We start from the raw sequence: 16,179 nt of genomic DNA on the forward strand, positions 1-16,179 counted from the left end.
TGCAGATGCATCTGTCCATGACACTATTGATAGGAGTGACCACCTTACAGTTCTTGTAGAGACAAAGTTCCATCTTCAAATTGAGGATACCCTCCATCGTGTTGTGTGGCACTATAACCTTGCTAAATGGGCTAGATTTTGAACAGATCTGGCAACCTAGTGGTGCTGTGGGTGATCAGCAACGGAATTGTACTCAACCACAATCTGTAACCTCATGGCCCACTTCTCTCCCACTCTACCAAGACCACCAAGCCTAGGGATCAACCCTGGTTCAAAGAAGAGTGCAGGAGGGCATGCCAAGAGCAGCACCAGGCATAACTAAAAAATCAGTGTCAACCTGGTGAAGCTACAACATAGGGCTACTTGAGTGCCAAACAGCATAAGCAGCAAGAGCTAGACAGAGCTTAGCAATTCCACAAACAATGGATCAAACTAAGCTCTGCAGTCCTGCCACGCCCAGTTGTGAATTGTGGTGGACAACTAAACAACTCACTGGAGGAGGAGTCTTCACAAATATCCGCCTCCTCAATGATGGAGGAGCCCAGCACTTCAGTGCAAAAGATAAGGCTGAAGCATTTGCAACGATTGTCAGCCAGAAGTACTGAGTGGAGGATCTATCTCAGCCTCCTCCGGAGGTCCCCAGCATTGCAGATGCCAGTCTCCAGCCAATTCGATTCACTCCACATGATTTCAAGAAATAGCTGAAGGCACTAGATACTGCAAAGGCTATGGGCCCTGACAATAGTACTGAAGATGTGCTCCAGAACACGCTGTACCCGCTAGCCAAGCTGTTCCAGTACAGCTACAACATTGGCATCTACCTGGCTATGTGGAAAATTGCCCAGGTATGTCCTGTACACAAAAAGCAGGACAAGTCCAACCCGGCCAGTTACCACCCCATCAGTCTACTCTCCACCATCAGTAAAGTAATGGAAGGGATCATCAACAGTGTTCTCCAGCGGCACTTGCTTAGCAATAACCTGCTCATTGATAATAAAAACAAAAAAACTGCGGATGCTGGAAATCCAAAACAAAAACAGAATTACCTGGAAAAACTCAGCAGGTCTGGCAGCATCGGCGGAGAAGAAAAGAGTTGACGTTTCGAGTCCTCATGACCCTTCGACAGAACTTGCGTTCGAGTCCAAGAAAGAGTGACTCGAACGCAAGTTCTGTCGAAGGGTCATGAGGAATCGAAACGTCAACTCTTTTCTTCTCCGCCGATGCTGCCAGACCTGCTGAGTTTTTCCAGGTAATTCTGTTTTTGACCTGCTCATTGATGCCCAGTTTAGGTTCCGCCAGGGCCACTCAGCTCCTGACCTCATTATAGTCTCGGTTCAAACATGGACTAAAGAGATGAACTCCTGAGATGAGGTAAGAGTGACTGCCCTTGATATCAGGGAGCATTTGACCGAGTGAGGCGTCAAGGAGTCCTAGCAAAACTGGAGTCAATGGGAATCGAGGGAAAACTCTCCGCTGGTTGGAGTCATACCTAGCACAAAGAAAGGTGGTTGTGGTTGTTGGAGGTCAATCATCTCAGCTCCAGGAGATCACTGCAGGAGTTCCTCAGGGTAGTGTCCTCGGCCCAACCATCTTCAGCTGCTTCATCAATGACCTTTCTTCCATCATAAGGTCAGAAGTGGGGATGTTCACTGATGATTACACAATGTTCAGCACCATTCACGACTCCTCAGAAGCTGAAGCAGTCCATGTCCATATGCAGCAAGACCTGGACAATATCCAGGCTTGGGCTGACAAGTTGCGAGTAACAGTCTCGCCACACAAGTGCCAGGCAATAGCCACCTCCAAAAAGAAAGATCTAATCATCACCCTTTGACGTTCAATGGCATTACCATCGCTGAATCCCCCACTGTCAACATCCTGGAGATTATTATTGGCCAGAAACTGAACTGGACTAGCCATATAAACACTGTTGCTACAAGAGCAGGACAGAGGCTAGGTATCCTGCGGTGAGTAACTCACCTCCTGACTCCCCAAAGCCTGTCCACCATCTACAAGGCACAAGTCAGGAGTGTGATGGAATATTGTCCATTTGCCTGGATGAGTGCAGCTCCAGCAACACTCAAGAAGTTAGTGGAGTGCCATCTGGATCAGTGTTGGGGCCTCAACTATTTACAATCTATATCAATGACTTATATGAAAGGACTGAATGTATGGTAGGTACATTTGCAAATGACACCAAGGTAGATTGGAAAGTAAGTTGTTACGAAGAAGTAAAGAGTCTACAAAGGGATATAGACTGGTTAAGTGAGTGGGCAAACATTTGGCATATTATGTATGATATGGGAAAATGCGAACTTGTCTACTCTGGGAGAAAGAATAAAAAAAAGCAGTACACTATTTAAATGGAGAAAGATCACAGAACTCCGTGGTACAGAGGGGTCTAGGTGGTCTGGTACATGAATCACAAAAGGTTAGGATGCAGGTACAGCAAATGATTAGGAAGGCAAATGGAATGCTGGCTTTATTGCAATGGGAATATAAAGAAAGAAAGTTTCACTGCAGCTGAACAGGGCCTTGATGAGATCACAAGAGGGGTGCTGTGTACAGTTTTGGTCTCTTTATTTGAAAAAGGATATAATTGCATTAGAAGCAATGAAAAGAAGGTTGAACAGGTTAGGCCTTTACCCATTGGAGTTTAGAAGAACGATAGGTGATCTTATTGAAACAAAAGATCCTGAGGGGACTTGATAGGGTAGGTACAGGGAGGATGACCCCATTTGTGGGGGAGACTAGAATTAAATGACGCAGTTTAAAACTAAGATTTTTTCCCTATTAAGACGGAGACAAGGAGAATATTTTTTCTCTCACAGGGTCAATGGTCTATGGAATTCTCTTCCCCAGAGAGCAGTGGAGGCTGGTCCATTGAATTTATTCAAGGCTATTAGACAGATTTTTGATAGGCAAGGGAGTCAAGGTTATGGAGGGCAGACACGAAAGTGAAGTTGAGATCGCAACCAGATCAGCCATGATCTTCTCAAATGGCAGAGCTGGCTCAAAGGGCTGAATGGCCTACTTCTGCTCCTAAGTTGTACATTCATGAACCGAGGCATCGTCTAATGAATGTAAAAGGATCCAGGCAGATGTAAAAAAGAAGTGCGATTACTTGGAAGAAGATCGGGGGAGTTCTCTCCTGTTTCCTAGTCTCTTCAACCACTATCACTAAAACAGTCTGGTCATTTATCGCATTGCTTTTGTGGGAAATTGCTTTACCTAAATTGGCTGCTGCTTTTTCTAAATTACAACAGTTACTGCACTTCAATTGGTTGTAAAGCACTTTGGGTCATCCTGTGGTTGTGCAACATATAAATACAAGCTATTTTTTCTCCAACTTGATGCATTCCTTCTTCCAATTGAAATGAAACTTCTGTGAGGATCAGGAAAGGCATTGATATTAACAAGAGAGTTGTAATTCTGCACCTCCCTCTTAATTCTACATTTAACGTCAGTTTAGTAATCTGCAGTGCAATAAATAAAGGGAGATCAGTATCTCATTACATTCCCTTGGTACAGATACCGATGTTTAAGCACTTGATCAGTGAGTTCATTAAAACTTGAAGTGAAAAGGAGTGAAATAATGAACTGGTTTAACTCTCCAGAGTTTTCTTGCTGTGTTTTTATTCTGCAGAATGTTGTGCTGAACTATTTTTCAGGACTTGAAAAGAGGTGAGAATCTACCATACTCCAATAGCAACACAAGCTTGAAGTGACAAACATTAGCTGTGCGAATCACTAAAAATATTTGTTTTGAGGAAGTAGATTTCATCAATCTTGATGCATTCAAATAGATGGGTTATGTTCACAGTATGGCTGATTTTAACTCAGCAGTTCCAATCAGGAGTTTCTGTCAGAGGCTCAGTGTACGAAGGAAAGGCATCCAGCAGCGAGGTCGCTCAAGCTGTTCCTTAGCCCCATGATGGAACATTTTTTAATCTACCTTAGAGGGCCTCCCTTTGCTCAGACCTAATTGGCAGGGACCTGCTCAGCATTAGGTTAATATGCCATTGAAACTCCATGTACATCTTTGATTAATGAGGCTCCCACCAGAGTCCGATGGGAACCTCATCATCCGCTGAAATCAGTGTTGTATAACTGGAGAATTGGCAGGCCGGGGCCGAGAAATGGAGCAGATTCAGTTTGACAGTTTCCTTCATTCCTTTCTTACTAATTGGGGAGAGTTACTGACTATGAAATTAATGGGTGCTGACAAGGGTGTGAACATCACAGAACCTGACAAAGCCTGGGACCTCATTAGAATACTGTTGGATTGCCTCCCACATGGCCAGATGGACAGCCCAGCCAGCAGGAGAGAGAAACACTAGAGGCTGGAGGTCAGAATTGGGGAAAGGTCCCAGTGGTCAGAAGAGGGCATCAGCTCCAGGCACACAATTAGGAGGAGAGGGGGAGGGAGAGATGAGAAGCTCTGGACAATGATCAGTATTGGGTGTTCCAGATAATGTTCTGGACTCATGGGGACCAAAGGCTTTTTGCAATGCCTGTGGAAAGAAGCATTCCTTCTCCTATTAGCCTACAGGAAGTGCTGAAAGAGCCAATCTTTTGTACTTACCTTTTGGGAGTTGGCAGCCAACACCAAAGCAGCCAATAGCTTGGCCTCACCCTTACTTCCAGTTAAAGTTAGATCACAGTGCCAATGAAATCATCAGGCTGTTACTTTGCAATTCTATTTGGGCTGTCTCGTTGTTGGCTTGACTTCTGTTTTTTTAAAATTTAAAAGGATTGGTGGGTCGGGTTAGTTGATCCCCTCCCACTCATGGGGAAGGTTAAAATTGAGGCTAATATTTGCCCTTTAGAAAATATAAACTGCATGGTGCAGTGGATTGGGTGCTGGACTTGCATCTCTGTTCTGGAGTCGTAATTTAACCTAGAATATGAGAATGAAAGTTTCTTCTGCAGAACTAGGTGTAAGCATATGTGCAATACATGTGGGTAGTTTTGATCCAGTTCCTGTATGCTTGCAATACAAAACTTTCCTCATTTGATGTTATTGATAGCACTTGGACAGGTTTGTATAGAAAATGGCAAAAAATAAAGAATATCAGTGTGGTAAGTGTTCTTATGAAGGTTAGAGCTTATTGGCTGAAATGTGTTGGTGGGACAGGCTGGTGAGAGCTTCATTCAGCATCTTGTCAGATAGTTGAATATGACGACACTTGATGCTGACACTGGGATGCCTGAAATGGAAACTGTTCCATGCTCCAACAGCAACATCCCTCACATAAGGGTGCAAGCAGCTCTTTAAAAAATCTAAAACTGAACTTTATACTCACACAGTTGAATGGCTTCCAATTAACTGTTCAGTATTGATATTTTCACTAAATCCTATAGACAATACTCCATTCAAAGTTTGATTAAAACTCAATCAAAAATTACAGCCTATAAATTCATTAATACTGCTCCTCACTTTATAGGGGTATAACAAGAGATTAAATTATTTGTACGGAATTTCATTATAAATAGGTTAATGCCACTATTATAATCGAAGATAGATCAATTTGGCACCATTGTATTAAATATTCTTACATTAACCTTCACAGAACCCAATTTGCAGGTCAAAGTCTGTTTCTCCAGTTGTTTCAATATCGAGTGGAGCTGTTAGATATTAAAGGTTTTCAGTGAATTTTCATCTTCAACATTTGAACATTTTTTTCAGGATGTGGGCATCATTTATGTTTCTTTCCAGAAAGTCAGTTGGTGAAGGATAGTACTAAAGCCAATCCTTACTAAGTCTAACATTTATGTACAGATTGAAACATTAGAAGCAAATACCTCCTACCTCAACCATCCCACGATTTCAATGAGTGTCTTTGTGTGCTCAAGTGAAGTCCCAGTTAATGCCCATCACCTGCAAACAATTAAACACAATTAGTATACAATATACAAACCCAAAACCGCTACCACCTAGGAGGACAAGGGCAGCAGGCACATGGGAACACCACCAATTAGAAATTCCCCTCCAAGCCACACACCATAATAATAAAAAAAAACAATTTAATCTTTGCCTTTGAGAAGATGCTGGTGGACATTTTTCTTGAACAACTGCAGTTCATGCAGTGAAGGTGCTTTCATAGTGCTGTTAGCTTGGAAGTTTCAGGGTTTTGACCTGGTGACAATGAAGGAAAGGTCGATTATATGTCCAAGGCAGGATGGTATGAGGCTGGAGAGGAGCTTGGAGGTGCTGGTGTTTTAATAAACAAATATATCCAAACCACCCAATCATAACCTGTACACTTAGTGCGAATAATTTTCAACTCCATTGCTTGGTTAGTAACCTGGCAGTGCAGATTACCCACTTTCCATAGTAATCATACAATTATACAGCACAGAAGGAGTCAAACTCCCCTACTCTTTCCCCATAGCCTTGAGTTTTGTCCTTTCAGGTATATATCTAATCCCCTTTTTGAAAGTTGCTATTGAATCTGCTTCCACCATCCTTTCGTACAACACATTCCAGGTCATGACAACTCATCGCATTTAAAAAAAAAGTTCTCCTTATGTTGAAAATATTGTTGGTTCCACAGCAGGCTGATTCTCAGTAACTCTGGGCAGAATTTTACCGTCGGCGAGCAGGGGGCGGGGCCCACTCACCGACATGTAAAATGATGTGGGATGATGTCAGGCGGAACCCCCGACATCATCCCGCCCCATTTAAATTTTCAGGAAGGTGGGGGCGCAGCAAAATCAGCTGCGTGCCCGCCGACCTGTCAATTGCCAATTGAGGCCATTGACAGGATCATTAAAACAATTAAAGGACCTGCCCGACCAACCTTAAGGTTGGCAGGTCGGCCAGGAGCCCCGGCGGCAACTAGAGAAAACATGAAACCTCATCCACCGGTGGGATGAGGTTTCATGCAGGGTTTTAAAAATTTCAATAAAGTTATTATGTAAATTATGAACATGTCCCATTTCATGTGAATTTTCTTTTCTATTTTTAATCTTTTTAAAAGTGGAAGTGATCTCCCTGAGGCTGCACTTAGCCTCAGGGAGATGTACCCTCTTTCGTACGCATGTGCGGAAGAGCACACTCTCGCTTTTGGGAAATCCCCCCTCCCCCCGCCTGCACAGGGAGCGCCTAGCGCTTCCTGCTGGACGTCACGCTGAGTGGGCCTTAACGGCCCACCCACGTAAAATGGCGGCGGGGCCCGCTTCTCTGGCAGGAATCGGCTCTCTGCCCGCCGGAGATTGGGTTGGGCCCGCCCGCCCGACAGGCAGAAAATTCTGCCCTCTACGTTGGTGAGGAAACCCCTTTCAGCACAGTAGCTGTCAGTTCAGAGTGCAGTTGAGTTTCCTCAAACAGCTAAAAATTCATATATATACACAGAGAAGATAAACCCGAAAGATTAAAGTGGTGTTTATTGGTTGTATAATAATTTATAAAAATAGAAATAATCTCCCATGTCCTCTAAAGCCTATTTAAACACTACAGATATCAGTGATCTTCATGAATAGATATGAACATTAATCTCAGTGATTGCCAGGATAATATTTTATGGCACTTAGTAGAAATTTGCATGCATTGTTGTGCAATTTGAATTGTATTGGTCACTGGGTAAATTGTCAAATAAAATTGATGTTATTGGTGCCCAGAATGTTGTGGGCCTGTTTTGCATACAAAATTACCATTGCATAGGCCAGACTTAACTCCTCCCTGTGTGTAATATTACATGAACTATTTAAAATGCAAGAGAACCTCCCCAGTGGTAAATGTACCACTCATTTAAAATAGACATGGGGCTGATTCAAGGTGAGGGGCAGGAGATTTAGGGGGATGTGAGGAAAAACTTTTTTACCCAGTGGGTGGTGACGGTCTGGAATGCACTGCCTGGGAGGGTGGTGGGGACGGGTTGCCTTACATCATTTAAAAAGTACCTGGATGAGCACTTGGCACATCATAACATTCAAGGCAATGGGCCAAGTGCTGGTAAATGGGATTAGGTAGGTAGGTCAGGTGTTTCTCACGTGTCGGTGCAGACTCGATGGGTCGAAGGGCCTCTTCTGCACTGCATGATTCTGTGATTCTGTGATTCCAGAACTTAGGAGGTTGAGATATGAGGAAATATTGTTCATCTTGGAACTTTACTCTATTGAGGGAAAGAGAATGAGTGAAGATTTGTGTTAATTTTTTATTCATTCTTTGGATGTGGGCATTGCTGGCAAGGCCAGCATTTGTTGCCCATCCCTAATTACCCTTGAGAAGGTGGTGATGAGCTGCCTTCTTGAACCGCTGCAGTCCATGTGGTGTAGACACACCCACGGTGTTGTTAAGGAGGGAGTTCCAGGATTTTGACCATATTGACCAAGATGATCCAAGGTTCAATTCCTGGTCAATACCAAGTTAGTTAATCTCAACTGTTGTGTGTTATGATCCTAGGCCAGACCCCCAAGATTTTGGTAAGATCCAGTTAGGGACCAATAACGGTTTGTTTAAAGTAGACAAAGTTTGAGATTCAAGATGCCTACTAAATGAATAAAGCCATAAGATTCCACGGGTTTTCAACAAAGAAAAATAAATTTTACTACACAAGGTCAGAAAGTTAAAACAATTTACAAACTCTATCTTATACCTCCTATTTACCTTGAATTTAAGTGTACATGTGAATTTACAGACAAATTATGACTGAGCAGACCACACTACACGATAAATGCCAAATGTGACTAACACAGATTCTCCGGATTCCTCAATAACGCACCCAGATGTCAGTGACGCTGTGAGTCAACAAATCTCACTGAAACTCTGTTGCTCTCTCCTGAAGGATTCCAATCTTCACCTTTGAAGATTTCGCCTTGGAATTCTCTCCAAAAGTCGCTCTGACTCAGACAGCTTCAACAACAGCCAACTCTCAGGGTTTCAATCTCGTCTCCTGAGATTCCATTCCCATTGGATTCCCGAGGCTACACAAAAGCACCAACTTACAAGCACAGTTTCAGCTCTTTGGCTGTGCCAGGCAGAACACTACTGCTCCAAAGTGGTGCCTTTGCCTGAATGGCCTGCAGCATGAGTCCTCAATCTTCGGTTGCCCTCATGGATCTTTAGGGCTTCTTCCGAGCCCTCTTCAGTTAAAGTCTGCCAGCTGCAGCCCTTTTCTTATTTGGAGCCTTTTTTCTCTGTTCCTCTCTTTCTAACTAAACTGGGACCTTTTTTCTGTCACTTACCCCTCTCTGGGACTATTCTTTTGGGACCTCTCCCTGTCCCCTCTCCCTTTGGGACCTCTCCCTGTCACCTCTCCCTTGACTCCTGTCTAAGGCACCACTTCTCGATGGTGCGCCATTCCCAGACACATGACCTGGGTTTTCACACCATTTTCTAGTGCACCGGGCCTAAAAAAACATTAAAATGCTGAACTTCGCATGTGCAGCCTGCTCCCGGTCAGTGTATGTGCAAAAGCTCTGAGGCCCGTTGGGAGTTGAAGTTCCCGACCTCTGTGCTCTCCAGCAAGGTAAGTTTGGGTTTAATAAACATGTTATATTTGACTTCAATTCCACCTAGACTAGAGTAGGGAGGGGGAGAAATCAGCCAGTTCACACTCCTGAAGGCTTACCAATGACGTGTTCTACTGGTATCAGGTAAGGACAAGATTGCACGTGGAGGATTCTACCTTCACTTAGGTAGAATAACCAGTATCACTTAATATCTGAGCTGTCACATGGATGAGGTATCAGAGGAGTCAAATGTAAACATGACTTCATTCCTATAGGAGAGGAAGGGAAAAAATTGAATAGGAGGAGAAATGATCACCTTTTGTGGGAAGAACTACAGTACATAGTAATACGAGAGCACCATTGATTCATTCATACTCTTTAAACCTCCCATCAGTTTTCTAATCTGATTCTAGAACTAACAACACTGGATCTTATCTTTTTTATATGCATTAATAGAGGCTTTGTCTTCATAGCCCTGTGGTTTTCTGTGCCACTGATAATCTGTTCTATAAAAAAATTTTACATAGATTTTTCATTTCTTTTGGGATTGTCGCCAAGCTCTCGAATCCAGTGCCCAAACAAAATGAACTTTCCCTGGATCCATTTCCTCCAAATCCCTGAAAATTTTAGAAAGCCTCTATTAAATGTCTCCCTCATTCTCCTCTTTCAAAAGATTAAAGACCCAGGGTAGATAATCGTTCATTATTACCCAATCCTGTAAGTTTGGGAACAAGCTTCATAATCCTTGCAGCTCATCCAGAAACTCCCCGCAAATGAAGTACTTTGAATGTAAGATATGTGTTCCAGATGTGTTTGGTGTGGTGGCTTTTCCTTTGTGACACAGAACACAATCCAGGAGGACCTCTGCAGAACATATCTGGTGCTGCATACCCAGCCTGATTCCATGACAATTCTGAGTCTTTACTTCTTAACACAGTTCCTGTGATTTCTATGTTATTTGCATATTCTCACTAGGTTTTAATTACTTCAGATCAGTCCAGAAAACAGTGCTGTGAAGATCTCAGCTCAGGTCATCAAAGAGCACTCTCTTGACTTCCTCCAGAGGCTAAGCACTTCTAAAGAATCATTGAATACTGTTTTTCGCAAGTGTGTATATTATTGAGATCTCATTTCTTTGGTACATGTTGGAACACACAATTTCATTGCACAATGTCCCTCTATGTCAATAATGTCTTAGCAACCGGGAGGCTTTCGGGATCTTTGGGATCTAACTCTGGAGGAAAATCTGCCATCTTGACTCCAAGTTTTGATTGCTGTTCCATCTTATTGGGAGGATTTCATAAGAAATGGGAGCAGGAGCCTGGCCCTTCGAGCCTGCTCTGCCATTCAACAAGATTGAGGCTGATCTTCTACCTCAACCCCACTTCCTGTACTAACCCCACATCGCTTAATTCCCTTAGTGCCCAAGAATCTATCGACGTCTTTCTTGAATGTAATCAACAACTGAGCATACAGAGCTCTCTGGGGTAGAGAGTTCCAAAGATTCGCTATCCTTTGAGTGAAGAAATTTCTCCCCATCTCAGTACTAATACCTTACAGTATACAGTACCTTATCCTGAGAGTGTGACCGCTTGTTCCAGATTCCCCAGTCTAGGCAACATTTTCTCAGCTTCTAAATTTCAAAGGTTGTACCCAAGCGACCTTGCAACAAAAACTATATATAATTGGATTTGGGTAGATGACAAGTTTATTCATTGAGTCAAAAAGAACAGTGTGAAATTTTCTCAGCAGAGGTCTGTAGCATTACTTCAGCCATTAACAGCAACAGGCTTTTGACAAGCCTTTCAATGGGTTATCTGGCTATTCATGTAAAACTGAATTTGGACAAATATTTTATCTCATCTCATGAGGACGTTGAGATTTGAAAGTTAGGACTTTATAAAAAGTCTGCTTTCACGTTGCTGCTAATTAAAATCTACTTTTCTGAGGTGACTCCAAACCCAACCATTGCTATCTTGCTCTCTCCTGTTTATCTGATGCTCTCCATAATCTAATGGGATGCCTTTTGACATTGCAGGGATCCATTGCCTGAATGGCAAACAGCACAGGGACATCATAACAGCTCTCAGCACACACTAATTAGCCGCCTGATGACAATATTACTGTTGGACAGATTAGGCTGGCTGCTTGTATTAAGTGGGCCTTAAGATGGGCAATAGCACAAAAGCCACATGAAAAGCTGCAGGTCCTTTCTAAGTATAGCTGAGTAGGGAGGCTGTGTATTTGCCATTGGTTGTTCCATAATATAGTAAATGCATGTTTAGAAAATACATCTTGCAGAAGTGTTTTGAAAGGAGGGTCAATGGGTATAATCCCGGCATAAATGCCAGGCTATCACCCTGCAATGCCTTTCAGCCCTGACCCTGCTGTAGTTTGCAGAGCCATTGGGGGAGCAGCAAATGTGGGAACCCAGACCTCTACAGGCACATCTCAGACATCTACCTGTCCCATGTAGGCAAAAACACCAACACCTGCCAACTGTCAGGGAAGGGATGAGGGCAGGAAGTCATAAGGCCTCCCCCAAAGATTTCCTTCATCCTGCTATGTAAGGGGTCCAATCCCGAAAATGTTGCTCCATCTGCATGGGTCCTGGATACTTCCTGGCTTGGAACCACTGGCCCACATGTATTCTTCTGGATGGCTTTGTGGATCATCTTCCTTGGAATACCAGCTTCCAGAATTATGCCAGGACCCCATGTAGATGGGGAAAATAGGAGCTCCAATGCACGGAATCCTGGGCCCCTTCTCCATCCACTCTGGCATGACATGGGGAAAAAGTTTCCCCCCGTTAGGGGGGAAGTGCAGGAGCAGGTGCGGGCAGGTGCGCCTCCGATCGGGCGCTGGCATTTTAAGTGAGCAGGCCAATTAAGGCCTGCCCAACATGACATCCGCCAGGAAGCTGCGCTTCCTGTGCGGGCGGGGGGGTGGGGTGGGGAGGAGGGGTGGGGAATTCCTTCAGCTGGGAGTGTGCTGTTTCGCGCATGCACACGAAAGAGCGCACTGATCTCCCTGAGGCTAAGTGCTGCCTCAGTGAAATCAGCTCGGAGTTAAAACATTTAAGGTAAATGCTTAAAAAATTTCCCTGACATGTCCCCTCATGTGACAGCGTCACATCAGTTGGGACATGTCCATCACTTTAACTCAAACCTTTATTAAATATTAAAAAACCCTCACAAAACCTTATCCTGCCTGTGGATGAGGTTTCCTGCTTTTTCTTAAGCCCGCCAGGGCTCCTGGCCTGCCCTCCAGCCCTAAGCTTGGACGGGCAGCCTTGCCAATTACCTTAGTTGGTTTATTAATGGCCTCAATAGGCAGTTGACAGGTCAGCGGGCACGCAGCTGACTCAACTGCGCCCCCGCCGACCTGGAAATGGAAAAGATGCGGGGGGAGGTTGGGAGTTCCACCCAACATGTCATCCCGTGTCATTTTATGCATCAGCAAGCGGGCCCTGCCCCCCCACTAGCTGACCGGAAGATCCTGCCCTATGGTATCGAAAGAAATGGGCGAAGATTATTTCACTTACAAGGCCAAGCTAGAAATGGCCATGGAGGTGGAAACCTAATGTACTCAGTTCCAAGCGACTCCAAGGGACTATGCTGGAGTTATAATGAGTGTTCAGTGGAATAACCAAAGAATTTCAGTATTGTGAAATTTAATCTAATATCTGCTGCAGTTATGCTGCTGGAACTGTCAAAGACAGGCTTAGAATGATGTGTGTGGACAGCATTGAATTGAACTGTCCTTCTTTCCAGTCAAGGGGCTTAACTACAGGCATGGTTCTCTTCTAATAGGCTTCTGACCAATTGTCTAGTGTGAACAAAGTACTGACTATGCCATTGGTGTTTTTCTAATATTAGAAACTTAAAGGCAGTTCAGTGGGTCCTGGGCTCTCTTCAGATTTTCATTTAAATCAAATTCTGCAGGTCAACTGGGACATTTAAAAATATCGGTAGCAATGAAGGGCCTGTACTGGAACAATCGGGGCTGAATTTTGTGCCCAGGATTTCTAATTTGGGAGCAATCTGCTCCTTTGACAAAAATAAAGCCTCTGGTCACAAATTGAAGGAGAACTTAAAGGACTTGCAAGAATAGGAAAGAAACTTTGCAAACAAAACTGTTTGAATTTGATCGTTCTTGGTTGCACTGATTATTGTCTTAGCGGAAGTGAGTTGCAGAATTAGAGAAAGGAAAATCAAGAAAACAAAAACAGGAATAAAAACTGAAAAATGAAACACTTGTTGTTTCATCACTTTTGCAAAGTAGCAATTAATTTCTGCAAAGAGCTGTTGAGTAACAAAAAGGTCAAGTTACTAAATCAAGCCCAAAGTGTTATTGCCTGGGTAACCTCTACTTGCTTGCGAAGTACATCCAATTAAGGAAAAGAACGGGACTGGGTTGTACACAAGAAATGGAGCTGAAAAGATCTGGAGTATCTGGTGAAGAAATTCCAATTCTACCAAGCGGACGAAAGAGCAGTATTGTTTAGGCTGGATCATAGAATCAATGAAATGGAATTAACAGTGAACAGTGAGGGAGATGGCAAAACAATTTGGGTTTAAACTACTTCCGATAAGTGATCGGTAACTATGGAGGCCAAGGCCTTGATTTCAATGGAGAAGAATTGGTCTGTGTGTAGGGAGGAGGTGATGGGGGAGCGGGGCAAGCAACGAGCTCCCACGTTGAGATTTTAACCCAGCGAAATCTGAACTCTCAGGCCCAAATTTAATATTTGGGGTCTGGTTCCTGGCCGAATCCAGCAGGAATCGTTGCGTGGTCAGCGGGCAGGAATTGGAATTTGGGCTGCTCAAGTGGTGGGGTGCTCAGTTAAGTGTTAAGGACTATGAGGGTTGGGTCCGGAGGTGATGGTATTCAGGGTAAGTGGAAGCCGGGGGGTGCCAGGGGAGGAGCGAGGTTGTCATGTGGGTCCCAAAAAACATTTTTAATAATAAAATAAAATGTAAAAACTTGCCAGGAAAGAAAAGGAATGGCTTGCATTTATACAACATCTTTCACGATCCCCGGATCCCCAAAAAGCTTTAGAAGCAATAACTTTTAAAGTGCAGTCACTATCCTACTGGGTCTCTTCTGGCCCTTGCTCCAGCCCTCCACAGGTTTAGTCTAGTGGGGAAGCCCTCAATGTTTCTCCCCTGCTCAGGTTGAAATAGCATTTCGTCGCTAAGTGGCATCTTTAGGTTGAGATGGGTATCCTCTTGCAATTTATAATTGCTCTTGATCAGATCAAGCAATGAGTAGGTAAGTCTCACCCTTTCCTTTTTAACTGCTTCTGCACCTGGCCAGGTTCCTGGCACGTGGCATACAAATGTTGGCCAGTTTTGTTTCGAAATGGCAATCGGTTCTGTGTACATCCTAAGAACATAAGAAATGGGAGCAGGAGTATGTCCTTCAAGCCTGCTCCACCCTAAGATCATGGTTGATCTTCTATCTCAACTCCTCTTTCCCACTCGATCCCCATATCCCTTGATTCCCTTAGGATTCAAAAAACCATTCAGCTCCATCTCAAATATACTCAACGACAGAGCATCCGCTACTCTCTGTGGTAGAGAATTCCTAAGATTCGCAATCCTCAGAGTGAAGGAGTTTCTTATCATCTCAGTCCTAAATGGCCAACCCCTGAGCCTGAGCTATGACCCCTAAATTCTCCAGCACCCGCCCTGCCGAGCCCCCTGGAATTTTATACATTTAATTAAAGTAATCTTTCATCCTTCTAACTTTCAAAGAATTATAGGCCCAAAGTTCATAGGACCTGATTCAGCTGTGGCTCAGTTGCTGAAGCACTTGCCTCTGAGTCAGAAGGTGGTGACCACACCTCCTAAACCTGTGACCTCTGGCACCTGGAAGGACAAGAGCAGCAGACGCTTGGGGACAGCACCGCCTCTCCAAGTCACACCATCCTGACTTGGAAATATATTACCACAGCTTCACTGATGTTGGGTCAAGATCCTGGAACTCCTTGCCTAACAGCACTGTGAGAGAGCCTAGACCACAGGTTGCAGCAGTTCAAGAGCCCAATATTGCCATCTCAATGGCAACGAGAGATGGGCAATAAGTGCTGGCAAAGCTCACACCCTGTGAATGAATAAATAAGACCTGCCTAGCCTCCTTGATTTCGATTTGGGAATATTCAGCCAAATAACTTCACAACTAACTTCTCAAAAAACAACTTAGTGAGACCAAATGGATAATGGATTTCACGGTTTGTTAGGTAATGCACACTGAAGCTTAAAAGGACCAATTTACAAAATGGTATTGACAACCTAAAATAATCTGGCTGCTCCAATTGAAAGCTTAACACACGGTACAGTACTGCAGGACTTGGCAATCAGATGGACTTATTAGATTCTGTCTCACAGTTTAATAGCAATTTGCTCCTTAGTTTGAAGCTCGAGCAATTTCTCACTATCCTGGTAATTACTGTCTATCTTCTCAGGACTGGAGCTTTATGGAAAAAAATCTCAGGTTATTGCATATTCTCTTTCTTCCCCCCTCTCCTTGAAGTTTTCACTTCTTGCAGAACACAGTATACTAGCAGACTTCGCAAGTGGTCCGGCATCTAGCCTCACTTGTGGGCCTGTGAGGTGCCAAGGGCGGCACCACAGCCAAGCAGGGTCCCTTTCCTGGTTCGAACTGCGCTCTCCAGCAGAATGGGTCCCTCATTGATTTATTTTTCATGACCATTATCAG

The sequence above is a fragment of the Carcharodon carcharias genome, chromosome 25, assembly GCF_017639515.1.
Source record: "Carcharodon carcharias isolate sCarCar2 chromosome 25, sCarCar2.pri, whole genome shotgun sequence".
Lineage (NCBI taxonomy): Eukaryota > Metazoa > Chordata > Chondrichthyes > Lamniformes > Lamnidae > Carcharodon > Carcharodon carcharias.